We start from the raw sequence: 22,475 nt of genomic DNA, 5'->3' as shown, positions 1-22,475 counted from the left end.
ATCATAAGTGCTTCGGTGCAGTTCCAAGAGAGTTGAACTGTTCTGGGGATGACTGGAAATATTTGAGAATTTAAATAGAGCATTATATAATCCTTGATAGTTTACAGGATTTATTGCACTTACTGAGTTCTTGTGGCGGCGGGGCGGTGGGGTGTCGAGTGGTGTTAGACTCATTCATGGCAAGTGTTCTACCACTAAGCCAAGTCTCCAGTCCCTGTTGGTTTTTGATGGGAAGACTAGAAGTTTTATCTGTATGATCAACCTTAAATACTCTTTAACTCTGTAATAGTTGTTTTGTGAGAACTAGGAGGTAGGCCTTTTAACGTAATATCAAAATTTTCCTTAATACTTTAATTCATCACTATTTTAGAATGTGGTCTCTTCCTTGGGAGGCTGAGACAGGAGGATCTCGAGTTCTAGGCCAGCCTGGGCAACATAGCCAGACCCTGTTTCATTAAAAAAAAAAAGAGTTGATCCTGTTTCCCTAGCTATCTATCTCCAAGCCACATTTAGAGATATTGTCTTGGTTTTACATTATGGGTGTTTAAAGCAAAAGTAAATACCTTTTTTAAAAGGCAAACTTTCAACGGGAATGATCCTGGAAGAAAACAATAGAGTTTAACATCGATGCATTTCAGCGACGTAGTTTTTTGGCCCGGCAATTGGAATGCTTTTTACTCTTTAATTTTTTTTCTCCTAAATTCTAATGCTCCACTAGTTACTTGGAAGGGCTATATTGTTTCCCTTTCCAAAGTGATGATCATTGCTTTGAAAAACTTTGGTGCGTTTTTTCAGCAGTTGCCCCTGGTTACTTCCAGTACAATTGTGAGCTGTTCTTCATGCAGCACCCACCTGCATTAACACTTTTGTAGCTTTCTTGACCAAAGGAGATAGAAGTGTAGCTTACGCTACCTACCCAATGATTTTGTGTGTGTGTGTGTGTGTGTGTGTGTGTGTGTGTGTGTGTGTACGTCCTGCCACTGGTAAGTTTTTCTATGCACTTGTAGTTATAGCTGAATACCTACATCCATTTTAAGCAAAAGCGATAATATCTCGAGACCATTTTTTTACATTTGTTATCTTGGGTGTCTAATAAATGGCATATTTCATGGTTTATTAAAGCCAGTAATTTTAGAAATAATTTATTTAGAACTTATTCCAGACCTGTTCTTTGGGTAAAACAAGTGTATATAATAGGTACGTAATTCTCTCACTGGAGAGAGAAGGGAGGTGGGTGGTATTGGGAGGTTGGTTGAATGTGGCTTTCTCAGTAGTTGAAGAGATCTCTTGCATTAACTTTTTCTAGCCTTTGTTGGAAGAATATCATATAACAAACAACATTTTGTTAAGATTAGAGAATAAAGTGGGTATGTCAATATTCAGTGTCTTTTTGTAAGGAAATTTCATTAGTAGTTGATAAATAGAGGAAGAGGAATACAACAATTTTTTTTGTGGTACTGGGGTTTGAACTCAGGGTTTGCACCTTGAAGCACTCCACCAACCCATTTTTGTAATGGGTTTTTTGAGATAGAGTTTTACAAACTCTAGTGAAGTCTTGTCTCAAAAAATAATAATTATGCCTGTTGTTTAGCCCTTTACATTTCAGAGAGCATGTACATTTTTTATCATCGCAAATAACACTAAGAGAGAGGTCATCCAGAGAAACGCTGTTAATCCCATTTTACAGATGTGAAGACAAATGTTGGCTGAGTGACTCAACAAACACCTCTAAGTAAGTGGCAATACTTGCATAAAACCCAGGTCTGTTGATATGGTTACTCTTTCACTGTGCCACCACTGCCTCCAAGGAAAAGGGGACTTGAAGATAAGACCTAATGCAAACAAACTTTAAGAGCTTAGTGTGTTAGTGTGTTCTTCTGACATCTCTGTAGGCAGTTCCTGGTGCTGTGGAACTTTTGAGGGCTCGGTCTCTTTCACCACAAAGTTGCAATGGAGACAACATTTTATTGCCCTCAAGAGGTTGGTTGTGATTTTCTGCAGTGTGGCTGTCTTTCTGTGGAACTAAAGGCAGAAGAGCACATGTGTCTGTGCTATTGAAATGGTTTCCTGAGCTCCGTTCATCCTGTAGCTTTGAATGTCTGCCTTGAAATTTGGGGGCTTGCCTTTTACAAAGGCTTTTGCTCCTTCTGGGCTTACTTCTCCCATGCACTTTTTTTCTTTTTTCTATTTTTTTGTTCTTTGGTGGTACTGGGGTTTGAGTCAGGGCCCCCCCCACCACTTGCCAGGTGCTCTACCACGTGAACCATCCCCCACCGCTCTGGCTTACCTCTTGAGCTACAGGTTTTATGAATTTGGCAAGTGGTACTTGCTTTTTACTGAATTGAAAGCAAATCTTTGTAAAAGAAGTTTATAAAATAGCATCTCACATTTTTATGGCATTAGACTGGAATGTTTTAGTTAAATAGCCATCTGGGGATAACTTGAAAACGTTAGAAACATCAGAAAAATGTTTTCCCTAAGTTGTGAAATACAATGTTCATATAGTAAAGACAATAAGACACAGATGTATGGCATCAGTTAATTATAAAGAAACACCTTTGTTAGTACTGCCTAGGTCAAGAACTTGAACATTGCCGGTACCTCCAGGAACCCTTCTCATATTTCCAACCTTTCTTGTCCTAGAGAAAACACTCTTTTTAGTTATGGCAGGCACAGACTCATTTTTCTTTTAATTGTGTAAGCAGTGTAAGATACCTTACATGTTACCTACACCCAGTCTGTGAATAATGCTTATTTTATGGTTTTGCTGTTTGTGGACTCAGTAAGTAAATTTAAATTCAGTCCTGTTAAATGTATTTAATGAGGTTCTTTTTCTTTGTTCAGTTAGGACCACCACAACCTCCAGGGTACCTCTTCATACTTGATGTGTCTCACACTGCATTTGAAACTGGATACTTGAATTTAGTTTGCCACAGTTTGTCAGACAATCTGGATTTGTAAGTGTCTCAATTCAGCTTAAATGTGAAACTGAGTGTTTGCAAACTGAATGACTAATTTGCAAGTACAAAGGAAGCTGTTTAATTATGCTCTAAAAGTTCACTTAAATCAGTGAAATCTTAGGCCTTGGTTTTCTTATAAACAATATGTTCAAACCTGTGGTAAATAGAAAAAATGACGTAATGGAACTCCAGGTACTTATCCTCCATCTTCAGCATTCTGCTTTTGTGGTGGGGGGAGGTGGGAGGAGGGGGGAGGTTTATTGGGGGGTGTAACTGGGGTTTGCATCCAGGGTTTTGATATTGCAAAGCAAATGCTCTACCTCTTGAGCCCCACATCCAATGCATTTTCCTCTGGTTATTTTGAAGATGAGTCTCTCGAACTATTTCCTCATGCTGGGCTCGAACTGTGATCCTTCCCAGTGTCAGCTTCCCAAGTGTCTAGAATTACACACATGGGCCACCGGTGTCCTGCATTTTGCTTCATCTCACTTTCCCTTGTACTCATACTTCCCCTGCCCTGAGTATTTTAAAGCAAATCTTACCCACCATATCACTTTACCTGTAAATGCTTTAAGACTTTTTAATCTTGGCTTCAATACTAGTATCACACTAGGTAAAAGTAACAATAATTCCATCATATTTAATACCCAGTTTATTTCTTTTGTTCCTAGTTTTCTCAAAAAATCATTTTTCCGTAGACCTTTGGAATAAAGTTTCAAATATTGTACACACATATACCTCTTTAAGTCTCTTAAAATAACTGTATTTTAAATGTTGCTTGGACTCTTAGTGTAACCCATGAAAAGTAGCGTGACCTTTCAATGGAAGGAAGTACAGTGTTTGTGTATGATACATAGGAATGTATAGACCTAATTGCAGCACAAGTGGAGTGACTCCCTCACCTTGGGAATAAGACATCCTCATTCTGCTTGTATTTCTCATGTTGTAGATTATACATGGGGGCTGTGTGTTAGTGAACTAGCCATTGAATCAACCCAAGCATGAGCAATAAGATGGAAAGCTAGTTTCTTCCCCTTTTAGCAACTATGGTTTCACGTTTGTGTTCTTTAAAAGAGGTGCTTTTGGTCCTTGTTCTTAAGGAATTACTTTAAATGATATGAAAAGGTTTGTGCTTAAAGATTCACAACCTAAATTTATGTTTCATTTTAGAGATGGTATGTGATAGTTTTTGTTCATGGTGTTGGGAATTGAACCCACGGTCTTGCTCATGCCAGGCAAGTGTTTTTGAGTTACATCCCTAGTTCCTGATGCATTCTTTAAAAATCACTTCACATTGCCTGCAAAGTTTTGTACATATTTCTGATATTTTCACATGCTACTTCCTAAGTAATTACATATAACTTATGTCATATAGAAGTAATAGTTTTTGAATTTCTGTATTGTTACTGTCGTTAATAAATGACTATTTGGCTTATGCGTAGTGTTTTCCCTTGGGGAGGATATGTTTTCATGGTAGGGGATCATTGACTGGCTTAAAGATTTGTTTGTGTTGGGCTGTTTTCCATAATACTGAATTAGATGTAAGCTTAGCAGACATTTCATGTGCATGTATATGGGAAAACTTAACAAAACATTCTCTGAATTTGTTTTTAGGCTTCTTGGTAACTCTAGGATAAGAACTGGCTTCATAACATTTGACAGCAGAATTCATTTCTACAGTCTTCAAGGAAGCCTCTCCCAACTGCAGGTGCTAATAGTTTCAGACATTGAAGGTATGTGTTTTATACTTACATTTATTAAACTGCCTCAGGAATTTTCCATTTTGGAAATATTTCTTGACCATTTGGCAAATTAGCAGTGTATGGTATGTGCTTATTCTGTGAAGAAAAGTCTTGACTATAAAGTCATTAGATTGTTGGAGTTGTAAGATTCCTTCGGTCCAATCTCTCTCTTTAGAAAAGAGGAAACAAAACAAGTTAATCTTCAGTTTATTAAATTTAGCCTTCTTTTTCCTTCTCATTCACTTAAGTTTGTTGAGGGCTGAGGATGTAGCATGCTTGCCGAGCATGTACAAGACTCTGTGTTCAGCCCGGCACCAGTGGTTCTTGCCTTTAATCCTAGGTACTTGGGAGGCTGTCCCAGGCAAATAGTTTGCCAGACCACATCTCAACCTATAGCTGGGCTCAGTGGCACACACCTGTCATCCAAGCAACAGTGGGAACCCTAAATAGGATGACAGCAGTCCAGACCAGCCTGGGCAAACATCCAGACCCTATCTCCAAAGGAACCAGTGACAGAAGACCTGGAGGCATTTCTCAGGTGGTAGAGGATCTGCCTCGAAAATACAAAGCCTTGAGTGCAGTAGAGCACCTGGCTAGCAAGCGTAAGCCCTGAGTTCAAACCCTGATGCCACCAAAAAAAATTAAGGGGGACCCAAAATTTTAATCCCAGTGCCACAAAAGGAAAGATAGCAATATCGGGATTTAAGGATGTACATGGAGACCCCAAAGGTGTATAGTAAACTTGGGAATGAACCTAATACATGTGACTAATCGATTTTTTTTCCCCTCACATTCTTCAATTGATTTTTGACAGCAGTGCCAAGACCATGGGGGAAATGATGGTCTTTTCAACAAATGATTTTCAACAATCGAAACATGCAAAAGAGTGAAGCTGGATGCATACCTTGTACCATTTAAATGGTACCTTGAACCATTTAAAGAAAATTAACTAAAACTGAAGTAAAGACCAAACTGAAGAGCTAAAAATATAAAACATAGGGGAAAATCTTCATGACATTGTAGAGATGGCACCAAAAGCACAGGCAGTAGAGGAGAAAGGCATAGATTTTATCAATATGAAAAATTTGTTTTTTTCAAAAAAGTCCAAAAACTCACAAGTTAACTTCATATCCATCAGGGGATGGCTAGTTCTTAAAAAATGGAAAACAATACATATTGGCAAAGTGTGGCATATAGCACCCCTGTGGCTTGATGGTAGGAGTAGAAATGGTGCAGCTGCTATGGAAAACTGTGGTAGTTCCTCAGCGTTGTAAAATTAACATATGATTTCACAATTCCACTTCTCATTTTATACTTGAAAAAATTAAAGCAGAGACTCAGACAGCCTTGTGGGTGGCGGGAGGGATGCTGAGAGTCACTGCTGGTCACTGTGGGAAGCACATTAGCCAGGCTGATCTCACTGCCCTTTGCTTTTCTCATTCACAGAGTGTCATTGGGGTCAGTTCAAAGAAACTCTTATTACCTGCCTAGAAATTCCTGTGACATAATACAATGAGAGGTGAGCAGAAGTGTCTGAAGGGGGATGTTATGTACCCTGTAAATGCATATATGCTATAGGGGTGACGTTTTCACTAGCAAGTCTATGGACTCTGCTCTTGGCAGTGGTCATCGTGCCATAATGCAAAGTATCTTTTTTTTAACCATTAATTCTCTTTATTTTACATCCTAACCTGAAGAGGTAGTTGGTTTACATTTTGTTTTCCTTAGCAATAATACTAACTACTGGGCAAGTTAATATTTATTAACTTTTTTAACTTACAGTCTTGCTTGGCTATTGCATGTTCTAGAACTATAAGCAAGATCTCTTGCTTGCTGATTTATGTTGATTTAAAATGGCTTTCTTTTCACTTCATCTACCTCATCATTTACTGTAGTGTCTGTAGATTCTCTGACCATCATCATAACTCAGTGTCTCGTCTGTTGTATTAGATACTGACTTGGTGTGAGAAAGAGTTTTAATTGTAACACCCTTGAATTTTCTTGCCTCATTTCACAAGCTTTTCCAGAATTTACTGAAAACTTTGCCACAAATGTTGACCAAGAGTCTGGAGACCCAGAGTGCCTTGGGTCCTGCATTTCAGGCTGCCTTTGAGCTGATGTCCCCAACTGGTGGGCGAATGTCTGTCTTTTAAACACAACTCCCAAATCTTGGTGTGGGAGCTCTTAAACCAAGAGAGGAACCCAACCACAGGTCATCTGCTAAGGTTAGGAAATCATGAAGTCCATCGCATGATTTACACTGGAGCCCTTATCCCTTTGGCAACAGAGCTTTTTTGTTTGTTCTGATGTACTTTTCAGTGTGGGGAGGAGGGTGATAAGGAAATGGGAAAAGGGTTTCACTCTTCTGTAGACATACCTATTTGATTACAGTTGTCTCTACCTGATGCCCCCATGCCTTGTTTGCAATATTTTTAGGAGGCCACTATAATCCAACCTGGCTTTGATGAGAAAGTCTGGGAAACTAAGGAAATACACTTGCTAGGGACACGGTGGAACCTGGATGACCAGTTAGCAGCGGCCGTAATTTGCTGTATTGTCAGTTGCTTTTGAGCAACTTGTGTTTATGATGTCAAGAGTTTGAGACATACATTTCCCAAAAGATGAGAGAGAAACCAGTATCTTATTCTGCTAATGATGTCACTCCTAGAGACAGACTGCCTAATGTTTTACTGCATATTACATTATTACTACATTGTAACATTACAAAAATTCTTACAATATATCATATTTGAATTCACCCCCTGTACAAAAATTCTTACAATATATCATATTTGAATTCACCCCCTGCATCATTCTCCTTTATCTCCCCCTCCCCCCAATTCCTGGAATAGTTTCAGCAGGTCTCATTTTTTTATTCTTATGCAGCATATGTGTCTTCTTTTTTAGTCTGTTCTGGCAGGGTCTCATTAAGTAGCCCAGGCTGGCCTTGAACTCACCATCCTTCCTCAGCCTCCCAATTGCTGGAGCTACAGGCATGTACCACCACACCTGCCCAGTACATGCTTCTTAATGAAGAATCAAATAGTATGAAAATGCAAAAGGTTTGAGTAGAATGCCTCAGAAATAGTTGTTATTAACATACATAGGCCTGGGTGTGTTTCTCGAGTTGTAGAATGCCTACTTAGCAAGGGTGAAGCACTGAGTATAAACCCCAGTACTGCCCCAAAATAAAAAACAAAGAAACACATGTAGAGGTGGGTCAATGATATTACAATTGCTATACACATATGTGGATGTTTATTTACATTTTTGATAATGATTTTTAAAGTTTCTCTTTGTTATTTTTTATTCGTAGAAAATACACCTGACTCCATCCTCTGACTTCTATAAGAAATTAGCCTTGGACTGTTCTGGTCAGCAGGTAGCTGTTGACTTACTCCTTCTCAGTGGACAGTATTCTGATTGGGCTTCTCCGGGTAAGTTCGTCATGATTGTTTTCTTCAGTGAGGGGTGAAATGACATTTATGTGATGCTGTTTTTGAGTAGGAGGCAATGTAAAAGCATTTATTCCCTTGAGAGAGTCGGTCAGGTTGGTCTGTGAGATGGAGAGTAGCTGTGTTGCCCAGGCTGGTCTCAAATTTTCAGATGCAAGTGTCCCTCCCCCAGTAAGGAGGAGGGAGCTACAGATGTGCGCCATCACTCCTTCTAATCAGTGTAATCAGTATAAACCCTAACAGTGCTCTACTTCTATTTAGTAGGAGAGAAATAGAGAAGTTTCCATACCACTACATAAAGGGATGGATTATTCTTTTTGACAGGCTCTTGAGAAGTTAGAGAAAAGCTGAGTGAAATGCCTGCAGTCACTTTGGTGTGGTAATAGTAGCATCATTTGAAAGGAGTTTGTGGGACTGTCAGAAGGAGGAGCATTTGGGGTTGGGAACCAGCAGGAGTCTGGAGGATGAAAGGAGAGGGTGAGGGGGGTGAATATGATGAAGTGTTTCATACTTGAGAATGAAAATAGAATAATCAGACCATTAAAAATTGTCTAAAAATGATGGGAGGAAGATAAGAAAGAGTAATAGTGGGGTTGAATCTGATCAAAGTACATTATATGTGTGTATGGAAATATAATAACAAAACCCCTTTGTGTAATATATGTGAGAAAAAAAGAAAAAAAATGAAATTAAAATGGCTGATGTTAGCATTCTAAGTAAGGCAGATCTCAGCTGGTGAGACAGCGTTCTGCATTCATGCATGCACAATAAGCACCACAACAGCTGGCACAAGTAGTATATAAAGACATACAGAAATGGGTAGAGATCCTTTTTAATAAAAAGGATCATGTGCCTGGAGGCTGAGACAGGAGGATCACAAGTTCTAGGCTAGCCTGAACTCTGAGGTGAGACACTGTCTCAAAATCAGAATGTTAAAAATAAACATATAATCAGTAGTGCGTTGTCTTCCAGGTTGTATTTCTTGGTACTCAGCAGGTAGCATCTATTACTATTCATCTTACCATCATCAGCACAATCCAGACCAAGTACAGAAATTACAGAAGGAACTACAGAGGTAACTCACTCAGAAGATTGGCTTTGAGGCAGTTAGGAGGATTCGGTGCACCAAGGTGGGAACACTATTTTTTTTCCACATAGAAGCAAATATTGTTTTTTATACCAATAAATATATATGTTTTCACCAGTTTTAGCTTAAAGGATTTACACTGCTGGGATACTTTGCTAACTTTGTAAGATGTAATTACACAATATGCAATTAAGAAGTGAGAAGAAACACTATCAAAAAATAGACTAGCTGGAGGTGTGGCCCAAGTGAGAGCACCTGCCTAGCAAGCAGAGGGACTTGAATTCAAAGCCCAATACTGAAAAAAAAAGAGACTGTTGTGACTAAATTAAAAAATACTGAACTATACAGTTTACAATGGTGAATTTTATAGTATGTGAAATATCTCAGTTTTAAAAACAAGCAACCATGTCTGGAAGGAAAATAGGGCTATGTTACTACTGGATTATTTATTGTACTTATTGAACAATTACAGTAGTAGTGGAAGGTCTTTTTTTCTTTTTTGATGGGAGGTAGTGGTCTTGAACTTGCCTCACCTCCCACGTAGCTAGGACTACAGACACACACCACCATGCCTGACTTAAAAAACGTTCTTTGGATATTGGTGTTTCAACTCAGGACCCTGTGCTTGGTAGGTAATCACTCTACAACCTGAGCCATGCCTGTAGCACTTTTTTTGTTTTAATTAAACAATTTTTTAAATCATGGTAAAATAATCACAAAATTGGCTATTCCAATCTTTAAAAATTTTTATCCATTTATTGTTTTTTTGAGGTTGGGCCTCACTATGTAGCCCAGGCTGCCTAGCCTCGAACTTATGATTCTCGTGCCTCCACCTTCTGAGTGCCTTTAAAAAAATTTTTTTTTTGCCTTGCTGGTAATTGAACCCATGCTTTACACATGCTAGGCAAGCACTCTACCACTTAACTACCTCCCCCCTCCTGCGCCTCGCCCCAATATTTTTCCCTCTTTGGTTGTACTAGGATTGAACTCAGGGCCTTGAGCTTGCTAGGCAGGCACTCTACTAGTGGAGCCACGTCTCCAGCCCTCCTAACTATTTTTAATTGTATGTAGCACAGTGGCTTTCTCATTCTTACATCCATCTCCAGAAGGAGGACATCTTTGGAGTTTTGGTCTGCTTCTTGGTTTTTCATTTTTCTACATTATCAACCTGGTTCTAATTTTTTATTCATGCGTAAATGTTTTTGATCCTTAAGGGGTGTGAAGCAGTATTTTTTGGGGGGAAGGTCTGGGATTTGATCTCAGGATTTCCCACTTGCAAAGCAGGCCCTCTAATGCTTGAGCCACACCTTCAGTCCATTTTGCTCTGATTATGTTGGAGATGGGGTCTCAGGAAGTATTTGCCCAGGCTGGCCTCAAATCATGATCATCCTGATGTCAGCCTTCCTAGTAGCTAAAGATTAGGGGTGTGGACTGCTGGCTCCCAGCCAAGCTGGAGTCATTGTTAAGGCTGAAAAATTACATGAAACCTACAGAAAAAAAAAAAATAAAAGGATCCATTAATCTACCCAATATATTTTGAAATCTATTGATCAGGCTGTTTGCCTGTCTTACTGGGTACAGGTGGCTCACACCTGTAATCCTTAGGTACTTAGGAGACAGCGATCAGGAGGATTGCGACTCAAAGCCATCCCCAGCAAATGGTTCATGAGAGCCTATCTCAAAAATACCTAGCTCTAAAAAGGACTGAAGGAGTGGCTTAAGTGGTAGAGCACCTGCCTAGCAAGCATGAGGCCCTGAGTTCAAGCCCCAGTACCAGAAAAAACCCAAAAAACTCCACAAAACTATTTGCCTATCAAATGTTTGTTCTCTATTACCCCTCACTATAATAATGTGCCTTCACTGAATTCATTTATTTTAATATTTTTTAGTTCCATATTTTTGGAGGAGTGGTACTGAAGATTGAAGCCAGGACCTCATAGACACTAAGTGTTCACTGTACCAAGCCCCACTGTATTCATGTTTTGAAAGGCACATTTGTTGGATCCCATTCATTTATTCAAGATTGGTAGAATTCAGAAATGTTTATCTCTCCAGAGGGTGCCTGCTAATTAAGAGGAAATGTTTGTTCTAAAAGTGCTTAAGGCTTTTTCTACTTGATGAATCAGAGACTATTTATATTACCTTACTTTTCATAAAGAGCCTGAGAACTGGGCTGAGGGTGTGGTTGAAGTGCATGCCTAGCAAGTGCAAGGCCCTGAGTTTGAATCCCAGTTACCCTCTCCTCCCCCCAGAAAAATAAGAGTAGGAAGAGCCTGGGAAAATGCCAACAAACTAGGCTTGAGCTTCTCTGTAGAGAACACTGTGTGGTTAACTGGCCTCGTTTTTTCTTTTATGATCAATTAATTTCATTAGAAATCATTGATAGGAGAGAGAGAGGGAGAGGGAGGAAGGAAGGAAGAGAGAGAGAGAGAGAGAGAGAGAGAGAGAGAGAGAGAGAGAGAGAGAGAGGGGAGTACAGGCAGATTATGGTACAGCTGTATGGTAGATGGCATGTTTAGCATGTCTGAGGCCCAGGGTTCAACCCCAGCATGACGGGGGAAAAAAGGTGAAGTATTAAAATATTTAAAAAGAGAAATCATAGTCCACTAGGTCCCATTCTCTGGCTTCTTATCCTTTTAAAAATTTTCCCACGCATAGATAAACATATATTTTAACCTTAATTTCAAGTTGAAAAGGTGGATCTCACAAGCACATTTTTTGGAAGGGGACATAATAAGGCACTTTAATTGTCATAGAGGAATAAATTCAAATGAATGAAAATGTGTAAGAGGACATAACTTACCAGAATGATCAACCTGCCAAATACCAGGGAAATGAATATTAAAGCCAGGGCAGAGCACAAAGCAGACCTATATTATGCCACTAGCATAGATATGGGTAAAGGTGGGCACGGTTCCTTAGGGTCTTTGGGCACCAACTACTGAAGAAACCCCTGAGAAATGCTTTCCCCAGCTGAGCGGTGTGGCTCAGTTGCCACTGAGCCCACCTTGCATGCATAAGTCCCTGAGTTCTCTCCCAAACAAACAAACAAAAAAACCAGAAAAAAGTCTGCAAGAAATGTTCTCATGCAACATCATGAGGACCATGCAGCAGGCTTGGGGAGATGGTGTATTCACAAATCATAAAGTACCCACCAGGATCTGGTCCCGTGGGACCTGCAGCAGCCACAGAAACAGACTTCCCCCTCTCTCCCCATAAACTCAGAACCATCCTGGGCCTGATCCGCCCTCAGTCTGCCATGCTATCTCCCTCTTCCTACCCAGGTGCCACTCCACCAGCCCTTTTTTTGGGTTGGATATTTTCGAGATAAGGTCTCTCAAACCATTTTCCTGCAAATGTCTTTGAACCTCAGTCCTCTTGATCTCTGTCTACTGAGTAGCTGGGATTACAGGCATAAGACACCTGGCTAGACATCATGTTTTATTTAATGAAACAAAACAAGGCTGTGCAGTAGAAGAGTTGTCAATTTCGGACTTTTTCCAAATATTTGAATATTTGCATGTACATCATAAGATATCTTGGGAATGGGATCAGGTCTTAACATAAAGTTCACTTGTGTTTACTATACACCTTACAGACATAGCCGAAAGGTCATTTTATGCAATGTTTTAGTGTGCCTTCATTTTGACTGTTACCCTACCCTCATGTGTAAGGAGTGGGATTTTCCACTTGTGGCATCATATTTGTGCTCGAAAGGTTTCAGGGTTTGGAGCATTTCAGATTTTGAATATTGGGGTTCACGTTGCTCAGCCTGTGATGTGAACATTCCTTGGTGGTCTAGTTAGGATTCGGTGTTCTCTTAACCTGTAGTGTGTAGACTTTTGAGTATGACTTCCCTTACTTAAGGTAGTGTATTTGAGATGCATCCACATGCCGCATCGTTAGTGGTTTGCTCCTTTTTATTCCTGAGTACTTTCCTGCTGTGCCCAGTTTGTTTATTCATGTCCCAGGTGAGCTTCCCATGTATAAGGTCCTGGTTCAATCCCCAGCAGAGAGAGAAAAGGAAAGGGAGGGAGAGGGAGAAAAGAGATAGATATTTGATGATTCTGAAAGTTTTCATTTTATTTCTTTGCTTTATTGATAGTTGTTGTAGGCAATTACCAAAGAAAAGGCATTGTGAATATTAATTTATTTCTTTTAATTTTTTTCCTGTGTTTAAAAAGAATAAATGTAGAGCTGGGGACATGGCTCAACTGATAGAGCTTCTGCATAGCAAGTGTTGAGGTCCAGAGTTCAAACTCCAGTCGTACAAGTAAAATAAAAATTTCCTAAACTTTAAAACAGTCTGTAAAACACACTAGCATATTGGCAAGCGTGGTGGCAGATATCTGTAATTCCAATACTCAAACAGCTGGGCCAGCCTGGGCTACATAGTGAGTCCTTGTCTCAAAAAAGAAAGAAAAGGAGAGAAGGAGGGGATTGGGAGGGACAGAGGGAGAGACAGAGAAAGAAGAAAATGTTAGCGTACTTTTGCCATTTAAATATAATCCCTGTTACCTATTTAGTAATAACTTAAATAAAGAGTTTTCTACTAAAAAAAAAATAATAAAACTTAATGTTGTCCCAGACTAGAGTGTTGATACCATCTCTGCTTCCTATATGACCTACCTGGTTCTATATTAAAAAGACCTGACTTTAGCATAATCTTTTTTAAATGTAGCTGTCCTTACTATCATGTATTTTCCCCAAAGGTGAAAGAAGAATACGTGTCCATACACTGTGCTTGCCAGTAGTTTTGACTCTGAATGAAGTCTTTCTGGGAGCTGATGTTCAAGCAATTTCAGGGTTATTGGCCAATATGGGTAAGAGTTGGTATCACTTGTAAATATTTTACAAGTAAGACCGTTAAGCAAATCCACATAGTTTTCCTTGTAATTAGCTTTATAGGTTTCGATTTGGGTGCTTGTAGCTATGTTAATGAAAAGATATGCCACAGAAAATTCTTTTTGCTTTTTTGAACAGTTTTATTGAGACAGAATTATGTATCACAGGACTGCACCATTTTAATTGGTTTTTGTCTAGGTACAGAGTTGTGCAGCCACCATCACAATCTGATTTTAAAACATTTTTATCATCCCACAATGAATTTCATGCTCATAAGCAGTTAGTGCCACTCCTGCTTCCTTCCCTCAGTTGTCTTATCCCCCACTAAACTAATTTCAGTCTCTATAGTCATGTACTTTGGACTTAAATAACCATGGTACCCAGTGTTCAATGTCGGTACTTAGTAGGATTGTTTAATAACAGTGCTTTATGAGCACAGCAGCTTGGATAGTAAGAGGTGGCAGGGCACTATAAAGATCGTTAGACTTGCAGTCATGGAATTTGAGATTAAAAACCAGTTTACTACCACACACATGTTCACAGCCTTCCCAAATCTTGTGTGCTGGGAGAAAACTTATTGGGGTCTTTATCTGTTTACTTCCATCTCACATCTAGTTGCCATCTTGATTCTCTTGTCCTGTTTTCAAATGCAGACTTTAACATCAGTTTGATTCTTACATCCTTTCTCCCTCAGGGAAGAATTTCACAAGGTCCATTTACTTCAGATTCTAGTGTGTCTTTCACAGAAATAGATACCTGTTTTCTATAGGGAAAATTTTCATTCATGGAGCCTCAGTGTAGTTTTTATGTGTGTGTATGTGTGTGTGTGTGCGTGTGTGTGTGTGTGTGGGACTGGGGTTTGAACTGAGGATTTCATTCTTGCAAAGCAGGAGCTCTACCATTTGAGCTACACCTCCAGTCCATTTTGGTCTGATTATTTTGGAGATGGGGTCTTGTGAACTATTTGCCTGACCTGGCTTCCCTTGATCCTCCTGATCTCAGCTTCCCAAGTAGCTAGGATTATAGGTGTGAGCCACCAGCACCCTGCACTGTATTCTTACATGTTGTTAGAGACTTGAAGGTTGTAGATGTGTGTGGTGGTGTACAGCTATAATTCTAGCTTCTTGGGTGCTGCCTCAGGAGACTGAGGCAGGAGGATCACATTTCTTTGAGGAGCCTGGCTGCATAACAAGACTCTTATCTTCAGAAACCAACAAAAAGGATTAATTGATAGAACGCTTGCCTAGAATGCTGGGTTCCATCCTCAGCATCCAAAAATAAACAAATAAATAAATAAGTACACACCACCTGTTGCTACTACCGATTGGATGGTTTAGTGAGGCCCTCAGATCGACCCCACCGGGGTTGGCCCATGGCCCAGGTCGAGCACTGAGAAGACGGTTGAACTTGACTATCTAGAGGAAGTAAAAGTCATAACAAGGTTTCTGTAGATGAACCTGTGTGGAAGGATCATTTAAAAAGAAAAAGAATTTGAAGATGGTTTCCTAGGAAATTTGAGGGTCACTGTCCTTATTTTTTTAAGTAATATGTATTGAGCCAGTCAAGGTGGAACACCTGCAATCTCAGGAGATAAGAGGCAGGAAGATCTCAGGAGATAGAGGCAGGAAGATCTCAGTTCAAGGCCAGCCAGAAAAGACCCTAATTCAACCCCATTTGTTTTATCATCATTAGGATGAGAGCATATCTTCAACTGATGAAGCCTTAGGGTTGCTGTTGACCAGGTAGCAGTAGTCCCTTCTTTATGCAAATTTTGGTGCAGTAAATAACATCCCTCCATTGAATATATTTTTCATAGCGCATGAAGTCGGGAAGTTGCCAGTTGAGAAATCTTCAAAAGAATTGCACTTTGTTCACTACTGAAATTTTCTTGAGTATGCAGAAATACATATAAACAGAGTGGGGTAAGAGGTGAAAATCTGCCTCAATAACTCTGTTAAGTCTGTGACTGTAAGTAAGAACTATATGACAGTAAACTGTTGTATTGAATTTCAGAATGTTTCTTAGAAAAACTTTCTCAGTGTCATACAAATAACATGGTGGACTAAAATTTTAGAGTCAATGGAATGTAGTTTTCCCATTTTTCAAATAAGGAAACTGAGGACAGGAAGGTTAAGTCACTTTCCAAATTGTCACACAGCTAGGAAGTGGCAGAAGGCCATTTGAACAGAAGTTGGTTAGATTCTCTAGAGCATGCTTTTATGTGCTGTGTTTTCACTAATTGTGTGTAGTGTAAATTGGAAAGAGACTTAACACAGTTTTTAAAATTATTTCTCCTATTCTTACCAGTGGAGTTGCTAAGCTGCCTTGTGTCTGTTTTGTCCCACCCTCACCTCCATTAGCTGTGGACAGGTCTGTCACTGCCAGTCTGAGTGACACCCGGGATGCTCTAGTGAATGCCCTCATCGACTCTGGTAGCTTACCACTCTTCAGTCCTCAGTAACCAGCAGCCTGGGCTCATGGTCCCTTTCTCTTTGCGGCTTTTCCCACTTTTTGTGTTGGCTCTCCTTAAACAGGTAAGAAAACAAAACCAGAAAACAGCATGGTGAAAATGTCAAAAGCCCAAACTTTTACCCTGTGATTCCCTAACATTGCTTCTGTGTCTCTATGCCAGTTGAATGTGGTGAGGACAGGGACCTTACCTCTTCTTTGAACCTTAAGGGGTTTATAGCTAAAGAAGGTTACAAGTAACTGATTTTGCACATGCCCTGTGCATGAGAGATGCTCACTACTTGTGCAGGGATGTCTGCAGCCACTCAAATGATAGTTTTCCAAAAGAACAATTACATGTTTTGTTGCTGACTCAAAAAGCCACCGTATACTGCATCTTCTCACTTACAAGTAAGAAGTTTCAAAAGTGAACACATAGAAGCAGAGAACAGAATGGTGATTGAGAATAGAGACTGGTGGAGGGCGAATGGGGAGATCTTGGTCAAGGGTACAACTACACATCAGGAATAAATGAGCATTTGAGGTGATGGATTGTCTTTTAGTTCAATTCAGTCATTCCACATTGTATACTATATCATATCACTTTGTGCTCTATAAATATATCCACTTATAATTTGTTACCAATTTAAAAAATTAATTTTTTTAAAAGCCAGGCACCGGTGGCTCACGCCTGTAATCCTAGCTACTCAGGAGGTAGAAATCAGGAAGATCGCAGTTCGAAGCTAGCCTGGGCAAATATTTTGGGAGACTGTCTCGAAAAACCCTTCAGAAAAACAGGGCTGGTAGAGTGGATCAAGGTGAAGGCCTTGAGTTTAAGCCCCCATACCACAAAACAAAAGAATTTTTTTTTTTCAGAAGAAGGTACACACATAAGTTCATTTGTTTTGTTTTCTCTTCCTGGTCCCTGCAGTATTTCAGCAACATTATACTTCTCATTTTTTCCCCAGTGCTGTGGATTGAAGCCAGGGCGTTATGCATGTTTGGATGTTGCCCAGCACCTACCACCAAGCTGCTGCCCAGACTACACTTCATAATCTTTAGGTGTGTGTTCTCACATGAACAAGCCAGGCATGATGAAGTCCACCTGTGATCCCACCTATGCAGGAGGCACAGATAGGAGAATTGCTGTCAATAGTGCAAAATAGTGTAAGACCCTATCTAAATCAGAACGTGACTGGTGGCATAGCTCAAGTGGTAAAGCACCTGCTTAGCAAGGGTAAGACCCTGAGTTCAAACGCCAGTACTAGGAAGAAAGAAAGAAAAAGAAGGAAGGACATAAAAAAGGAAGGAAAAGCAAAAACAGAGAAAGGAAGAGAGTTGGTTTTGTCAGGCAGAGAGTGTGTAACAGGACACAGGAAGTTCAGTGCCCAGGCCCTGTGCCCACAGCACTGATGCTCTGCAGCCCTGGGAAGTAGGTGGCTGCACAAGTGCAGGTGCTTGTGGGCATCAGAAGCCCAGCTGGTTCTGAGGACAGTGACCCAGCAAGGGCACCGCCAGGACACGTGACAGGTCCATGTTGGTCAGAGTGGAGGTTAAAGCTGAGGTGCGTCACTATGACACATCAGCAGTGATCTCCTGTCCCTCTCAAACTGCGTTTCCCCCAGGGTTCCTCATTGTCTTTTATTTAGCCAGTGCCCTTGCTTTAGTCCTATCTCATTCCTGTTCTCTCTGCCTCTTTTACCCCTTTCCGTCGTCCCCTGGAAACCTTTACCTCAAAACGTCATCATTCTCCATGAAGCTAATACACGATTTAAATGTCACTCTTGCTTATGAACTCTCTTGTACTTAGCAGTCATCATTTGTATTACTACTTTTCATCATTGATTTGCAAGCTTTGGTATATTGATTAGTTTCTCTAAGTGTGGGAGAAACAGAGACAGCCACCACTCATTATCATGCAGCATTGGTAGAACACTTAGTGGTAATAGCTCTTCATATGTGCATTTGTCATCTGCTACGTACTGACGTCCTTCTGATGCTGCTTGGATTGTTACATCACTGTCATTGTATGTCATGGTAGATAGTAAACCTATTTTATTGATAGGCTCTCCCCAGGAAGATCACATAGCTTTGCCATGGTCAGTTCATTAATTGCTCCAGGCTTTTAGGTGAGGCTATAGACACAAGTTAATACATGTATACGACTTCTTAGAATAATTCACAGTAAATTTGGTAATTCTGACATTTACAAAATTCTGTATTTTTTAAATGTCTTCTTTTGGTGGGCATGGGGTTTGTTTTTCATTACAGAAATCATTCTGGACTGGGACAAATGTGCGTCTGGATGAACACATTTTTGCTGTGTGTCAAGTGAAAACCCAGCCCCTGGTTCACCTTATGCTCGTTACACATCCAGTTTGTATAGAGTTGACACTCTAACAGATGATGTAAGATTGATTCCTTTTTTTAGTGGCTTTTTCTTGAAGGCTTCAAAGCTGAATCATCCTCATTCCAGTGCAGAAATGAGAACAGGTTTGTTTGTTGTCTAGTGCTTTATATTTTTTCATCTTTCTGCTAGTTATATGTAGAGAAATTTTGGTTCAGGGATGCTCCTGAAATGGTACCTTTATTTCAGTTTCCTAAGGGAAGTCTCTAGAACAGATGCAAGAAATACAGAGTGTCAAGTTGACCTTTACCTCCTGTTTATTTACACAAATTAATCTAGAAGATGTGTGGTGAGAGTGAACTCATATCTGAGCACTTTAGGTCAATGTTCAATGTAATGATATCTGGATTAAAAAAAAAGTATCTGAGTTGTAATATTTTGCTTTTGATAGAAAATTTATTGAAGTCATATTATTTATTATTTATTGCCATAGATTTATTAAAGTAATAAACATAAAAATGTTACATCACAATCTAAAATTGTGCTCAAGTTAAGACGTATACTGATTGGGAGTAATGTTTTGGTTAAAATCTTTCAAAGTTTAAAAAAATGTAAGATACCTTTTGTATTCATTATTTTTATCATCTCTGTGACAAAATATCTGACAAAAATGACCTAAGGGAAGAAAGATTTATTCTACCTCACAGTTTCAGAGGTGTCAGTCCATCATGGTGGAGAGGTGTTGTGGATCAGAACAGTTCCCATCATGCAGCCAGGAGCAGAGAAAAGGAACACAGGAACCAGCTAGGGCAAGATATTCCCTTCAAGGACACCCCAGGGACCTTCTTCCTCCAACCACGTCCCACCACCCACCTTCACCTCCCCCCAGTAATGACATCAAACTATGAATGAATTAAGGAGTTTTAATCCATCCAGAGAGCTCATGATGTAATCGTCTCTGCAAACACCATCTCAGACGCCCCAGAGGTGTGTTCACTGGTCTCCTGTGTGCTTCTCAATCCAGTCAAAGTGACATTTAAGGTATATGACAGGATAGGTTAGCACTCCCTTGACAAGGATGAAGGGGCCCTTGGGCCTGACAACACCCACATGGTGAAGACATTGCCGCCTACTTCATGGCATCTAACCATGGTTAAAAAATTTTAAAAGTTGACAGTTAAGATTAACCATCACATAAAGGAGAAACAGGAGGTAATTTTTTACAAATGAAAACTGTACTTAACATTATTAATTTGTATTACAAAATAACTAACCTTATTTAGTTGATAAGTTCAATTAACTAAACTTACATTTCCCTCTCTCTCTCTTTTTTTTTTTTTGAGATAAGGTCTAACTGCATCCTAGGCTGGCCTTGAACTCTGGATCCTCCTCAGCCTCCTGAGTGTTAGGATTACAGGCCTTTGCCACCATACCTGGCTTAGTTTTATTTTTTTTTCCTCCCATTGAAAAATAGCAGCATAACAAATTAACATAAAATTTTAAGTGTAGTTTTTTTAATGTCTATATTATAGGAACCATCAGAAAGAATGAAGGAGGGCTGGAGGTGTGGCTCAGGCAGTAGAGTGCCAGCTTAGCAAGTATGAGGCCCTGATTTCAGTACCACAAAAAAGAGAGAGAAAGGAAGTAAAGCATTCCTAGTACTTTCTAAGATAACCAGTATTAACACTTCGGTGATGAGTGTATCAGGACACATTGACTCCCCAGAAGTTTAAACAGGAAACCTCTCTAGGTGGGCACTCTACCACTTGAGCCACACCTCCAGCTTAGGAAACCTCTCTAAAATCACAAGGGCCTTGGAGGGCAGTGTAGCTCAGGGCAGAGCCCTTGTGCATGAGGCCCCCAGGTTGATCTCCAGAAATGCCAAAATATAAATGTAAAAAATCACAAGAAAACAAACCACAGGAGCTGCAAGTGCAGGTTATACCCAGAACCTAGTAGATTCTCCATCAGTTTCCCTCTTTCCGATCAGTTTTTTCTATCAGCCTAGAAAATAGCCACTGCTATCTTCCCTTTCTCACCATCTGAGATGGACACAGCTCTTTTTCAGTTCACATTGGAAACCACTGAGGAAATTCCTCACTGGCTGTATTTGTCTTGTCTCTTCTGCTCCCCATGTCCCCAAGGTCAGAAGTTTTAGGCACTGTGATTAATAGCCCCAGAATCATCACAGAAGTGAAAAAAATAGATTTTCCAAACAATAGGAAGCTGTGTTCTGAAAACACAAAAGCAGTAAATGACTTTGGTAGCTCTACTTTCCTCTTGAGTTTTGTTCTCTTTAGATTTTGGGTCCTGAGTTTTTGTGATTTAAAACATAAAATGAATATGTAAAACTCTTAGGAAACAATGCCTGGCTGTAATAGACACCGTATAAGCCATATAAAGCTATTATCATCACCTCCAGTAGCATCGTCATTATCATGATCATTTCATAATTAAGCATGTTCAGGGGCTGGGGGTGTAGCTCAGTGGTAGAGTGCTTACCTGGCATGCATGAGGCCCTGACTTGATCCCCGGCACTTGGGGGTTATTTCCTTTTATGTAAGCATTCACTCTTTTTTTTTTTTTAAGCATTCACTCTTAAAGCGTACATTTTCATGGCTTCATAAATTAAACCATTCCATTCTTAGACATAAACACTGTTTCCAGTTTTAACTATCACTGTGAATAAGATTGATTTACCTAGGTTAAGTAAATATATTTAGTCAAAATGGGTAAGTATGAATTTTGAAAGGTTTACCTGTGTGTGTTTTCAGATAACAGCATTACAGTCAATTATAAATGAGAAACTTGCATTTCAAACCCCATGTCAAAAATAACAAAAAGTTTAAAAGTGTTTTGAGGTTAGCATCATGGCTAAGGCAGGAGAATGGTGAGATTAAGGCCATGCTGGACTACATAATGAGAGCCTATCTCAAAATTAATTCATCAAAATAGATAAAGTAAAATAAAATCACAAACCCATAATACTTTTGTGAAATCCACTAAACCCAAATCGATTGCTATACTGTTATTAACTAAATTCCAGATGTTATTTGGACTTCATTTGTTCACCTTACAACATTATATGTATTGCATTTGCTTTTGAAATAATAGGATCAGAAGTTAATTTGGATTTCTTGGGATTTACGCAGCTTTAACTTCATCTTTTTCTTGTTATGAATAACTGTGATTGGCCTGAGTAAGGCCTAAACTCTTGGAGGTAACAGTCCTTTACTTGCTTTTGTTCTTCCCTGTGACTCTCCTACCTGTGTCTAGCGCTGTAATCACCTCCTTAGTTCCTCGGGGAGCCCTCAGCCTCAATGACAGAATCATCCCTTAGCCCCCTGTTCTTCAGCTCTCCACGGAGAAACTGAGCAGAGATGGTGCTTTCCTCCTGGATGCAGGCTCTGTGAGTAGTTTGACGTCCTGACCCCCCCACTGTACCACTGTTCCTTTTTAGCATTTGCTTTCCTTCCCCATGGTATCTCTCTTCTTGAATAGACTTGTACTCTTTGCTCTACATGTATTTGTGTCGGCCATTTTCTCCCACCACTGCCTTTTTCCATACCAGGTGTCACTGTGGCAAATACT

General features: G+C 39.8%; 1 protein-coding gene and 1 pseudogene across 15 annotated transcripts in view; both read left to right on the top strand.

Annotated features, from left to right (window-relative positions):
• LOC109677854 (melanoma inhibitory activity protein 2-like) overlaps nt 1-22,475 on the top strand; it is a 79,140-nt gene that overhangs the window by 43,821 nt on the left and 12,844 nt on the right. For 8 of the 15 annotated variants that reach the window (XM_074057428.1, XM_074057419.1, XM_074057418.1 and 5 more), the window contains 11 exons: nt 1,592-1,732; nt 2,845-2,957; nt 4,575-4,693; nt 6,149-6,221; nt 6,721-6,927; nt 8,019-8,139; nt 9,130-9,287; nt 13,957-14,067; nt 16,450-16,623; nt 17,506-17,599; nt 18,809-22,293. The gene's annotated coding sequence lies outside the window, so the exon portion shown is untranslated. Of the gene's footprint in view, nt 1-1,591; nt 1,733-2,844; nt 2,958-4,130; nt 4,196-4,574; nt 4,694-6,148; nt 6,222-6,720; nt 6,928-8,018; nt 8,140-9,129; nt 9,288-13,956; nt 14,068-16,449; nt 16,624-17,505; nt 17,600-18,808; nt 22,294-22,475 lie in introns of all 15 variants that reach the window. The other 7 variants (XM_074057425.1, XM_074057432.1, XM_074057422.1 and 4 more) reach the window with 6 other exon arrangements.
• Nucleotides 19,923-20,039, top strand: LOC141418399 (U6atac minor spliceosomal RNA; annotated as a pseudogene).

The sequence above is a fragment of the Castor canadensis genome, chromosome 16 (genome assembly GCF_047511655.1).
Source record: "Castor canadensis chromosome 16, mCasCan1.hap1v2, whole genome shotgun sequence".
Classification (NCBI taxonomy): Eukaryota; Metazoa; Chordata; class Mammalia; order Rodentia; family Castoridae; genus Castor; species Castor canadensis.
Note: the sequence above shows the minus strand (reverse complement) of the source record. Positions and strands in the feature narration are given on the sequence as shown.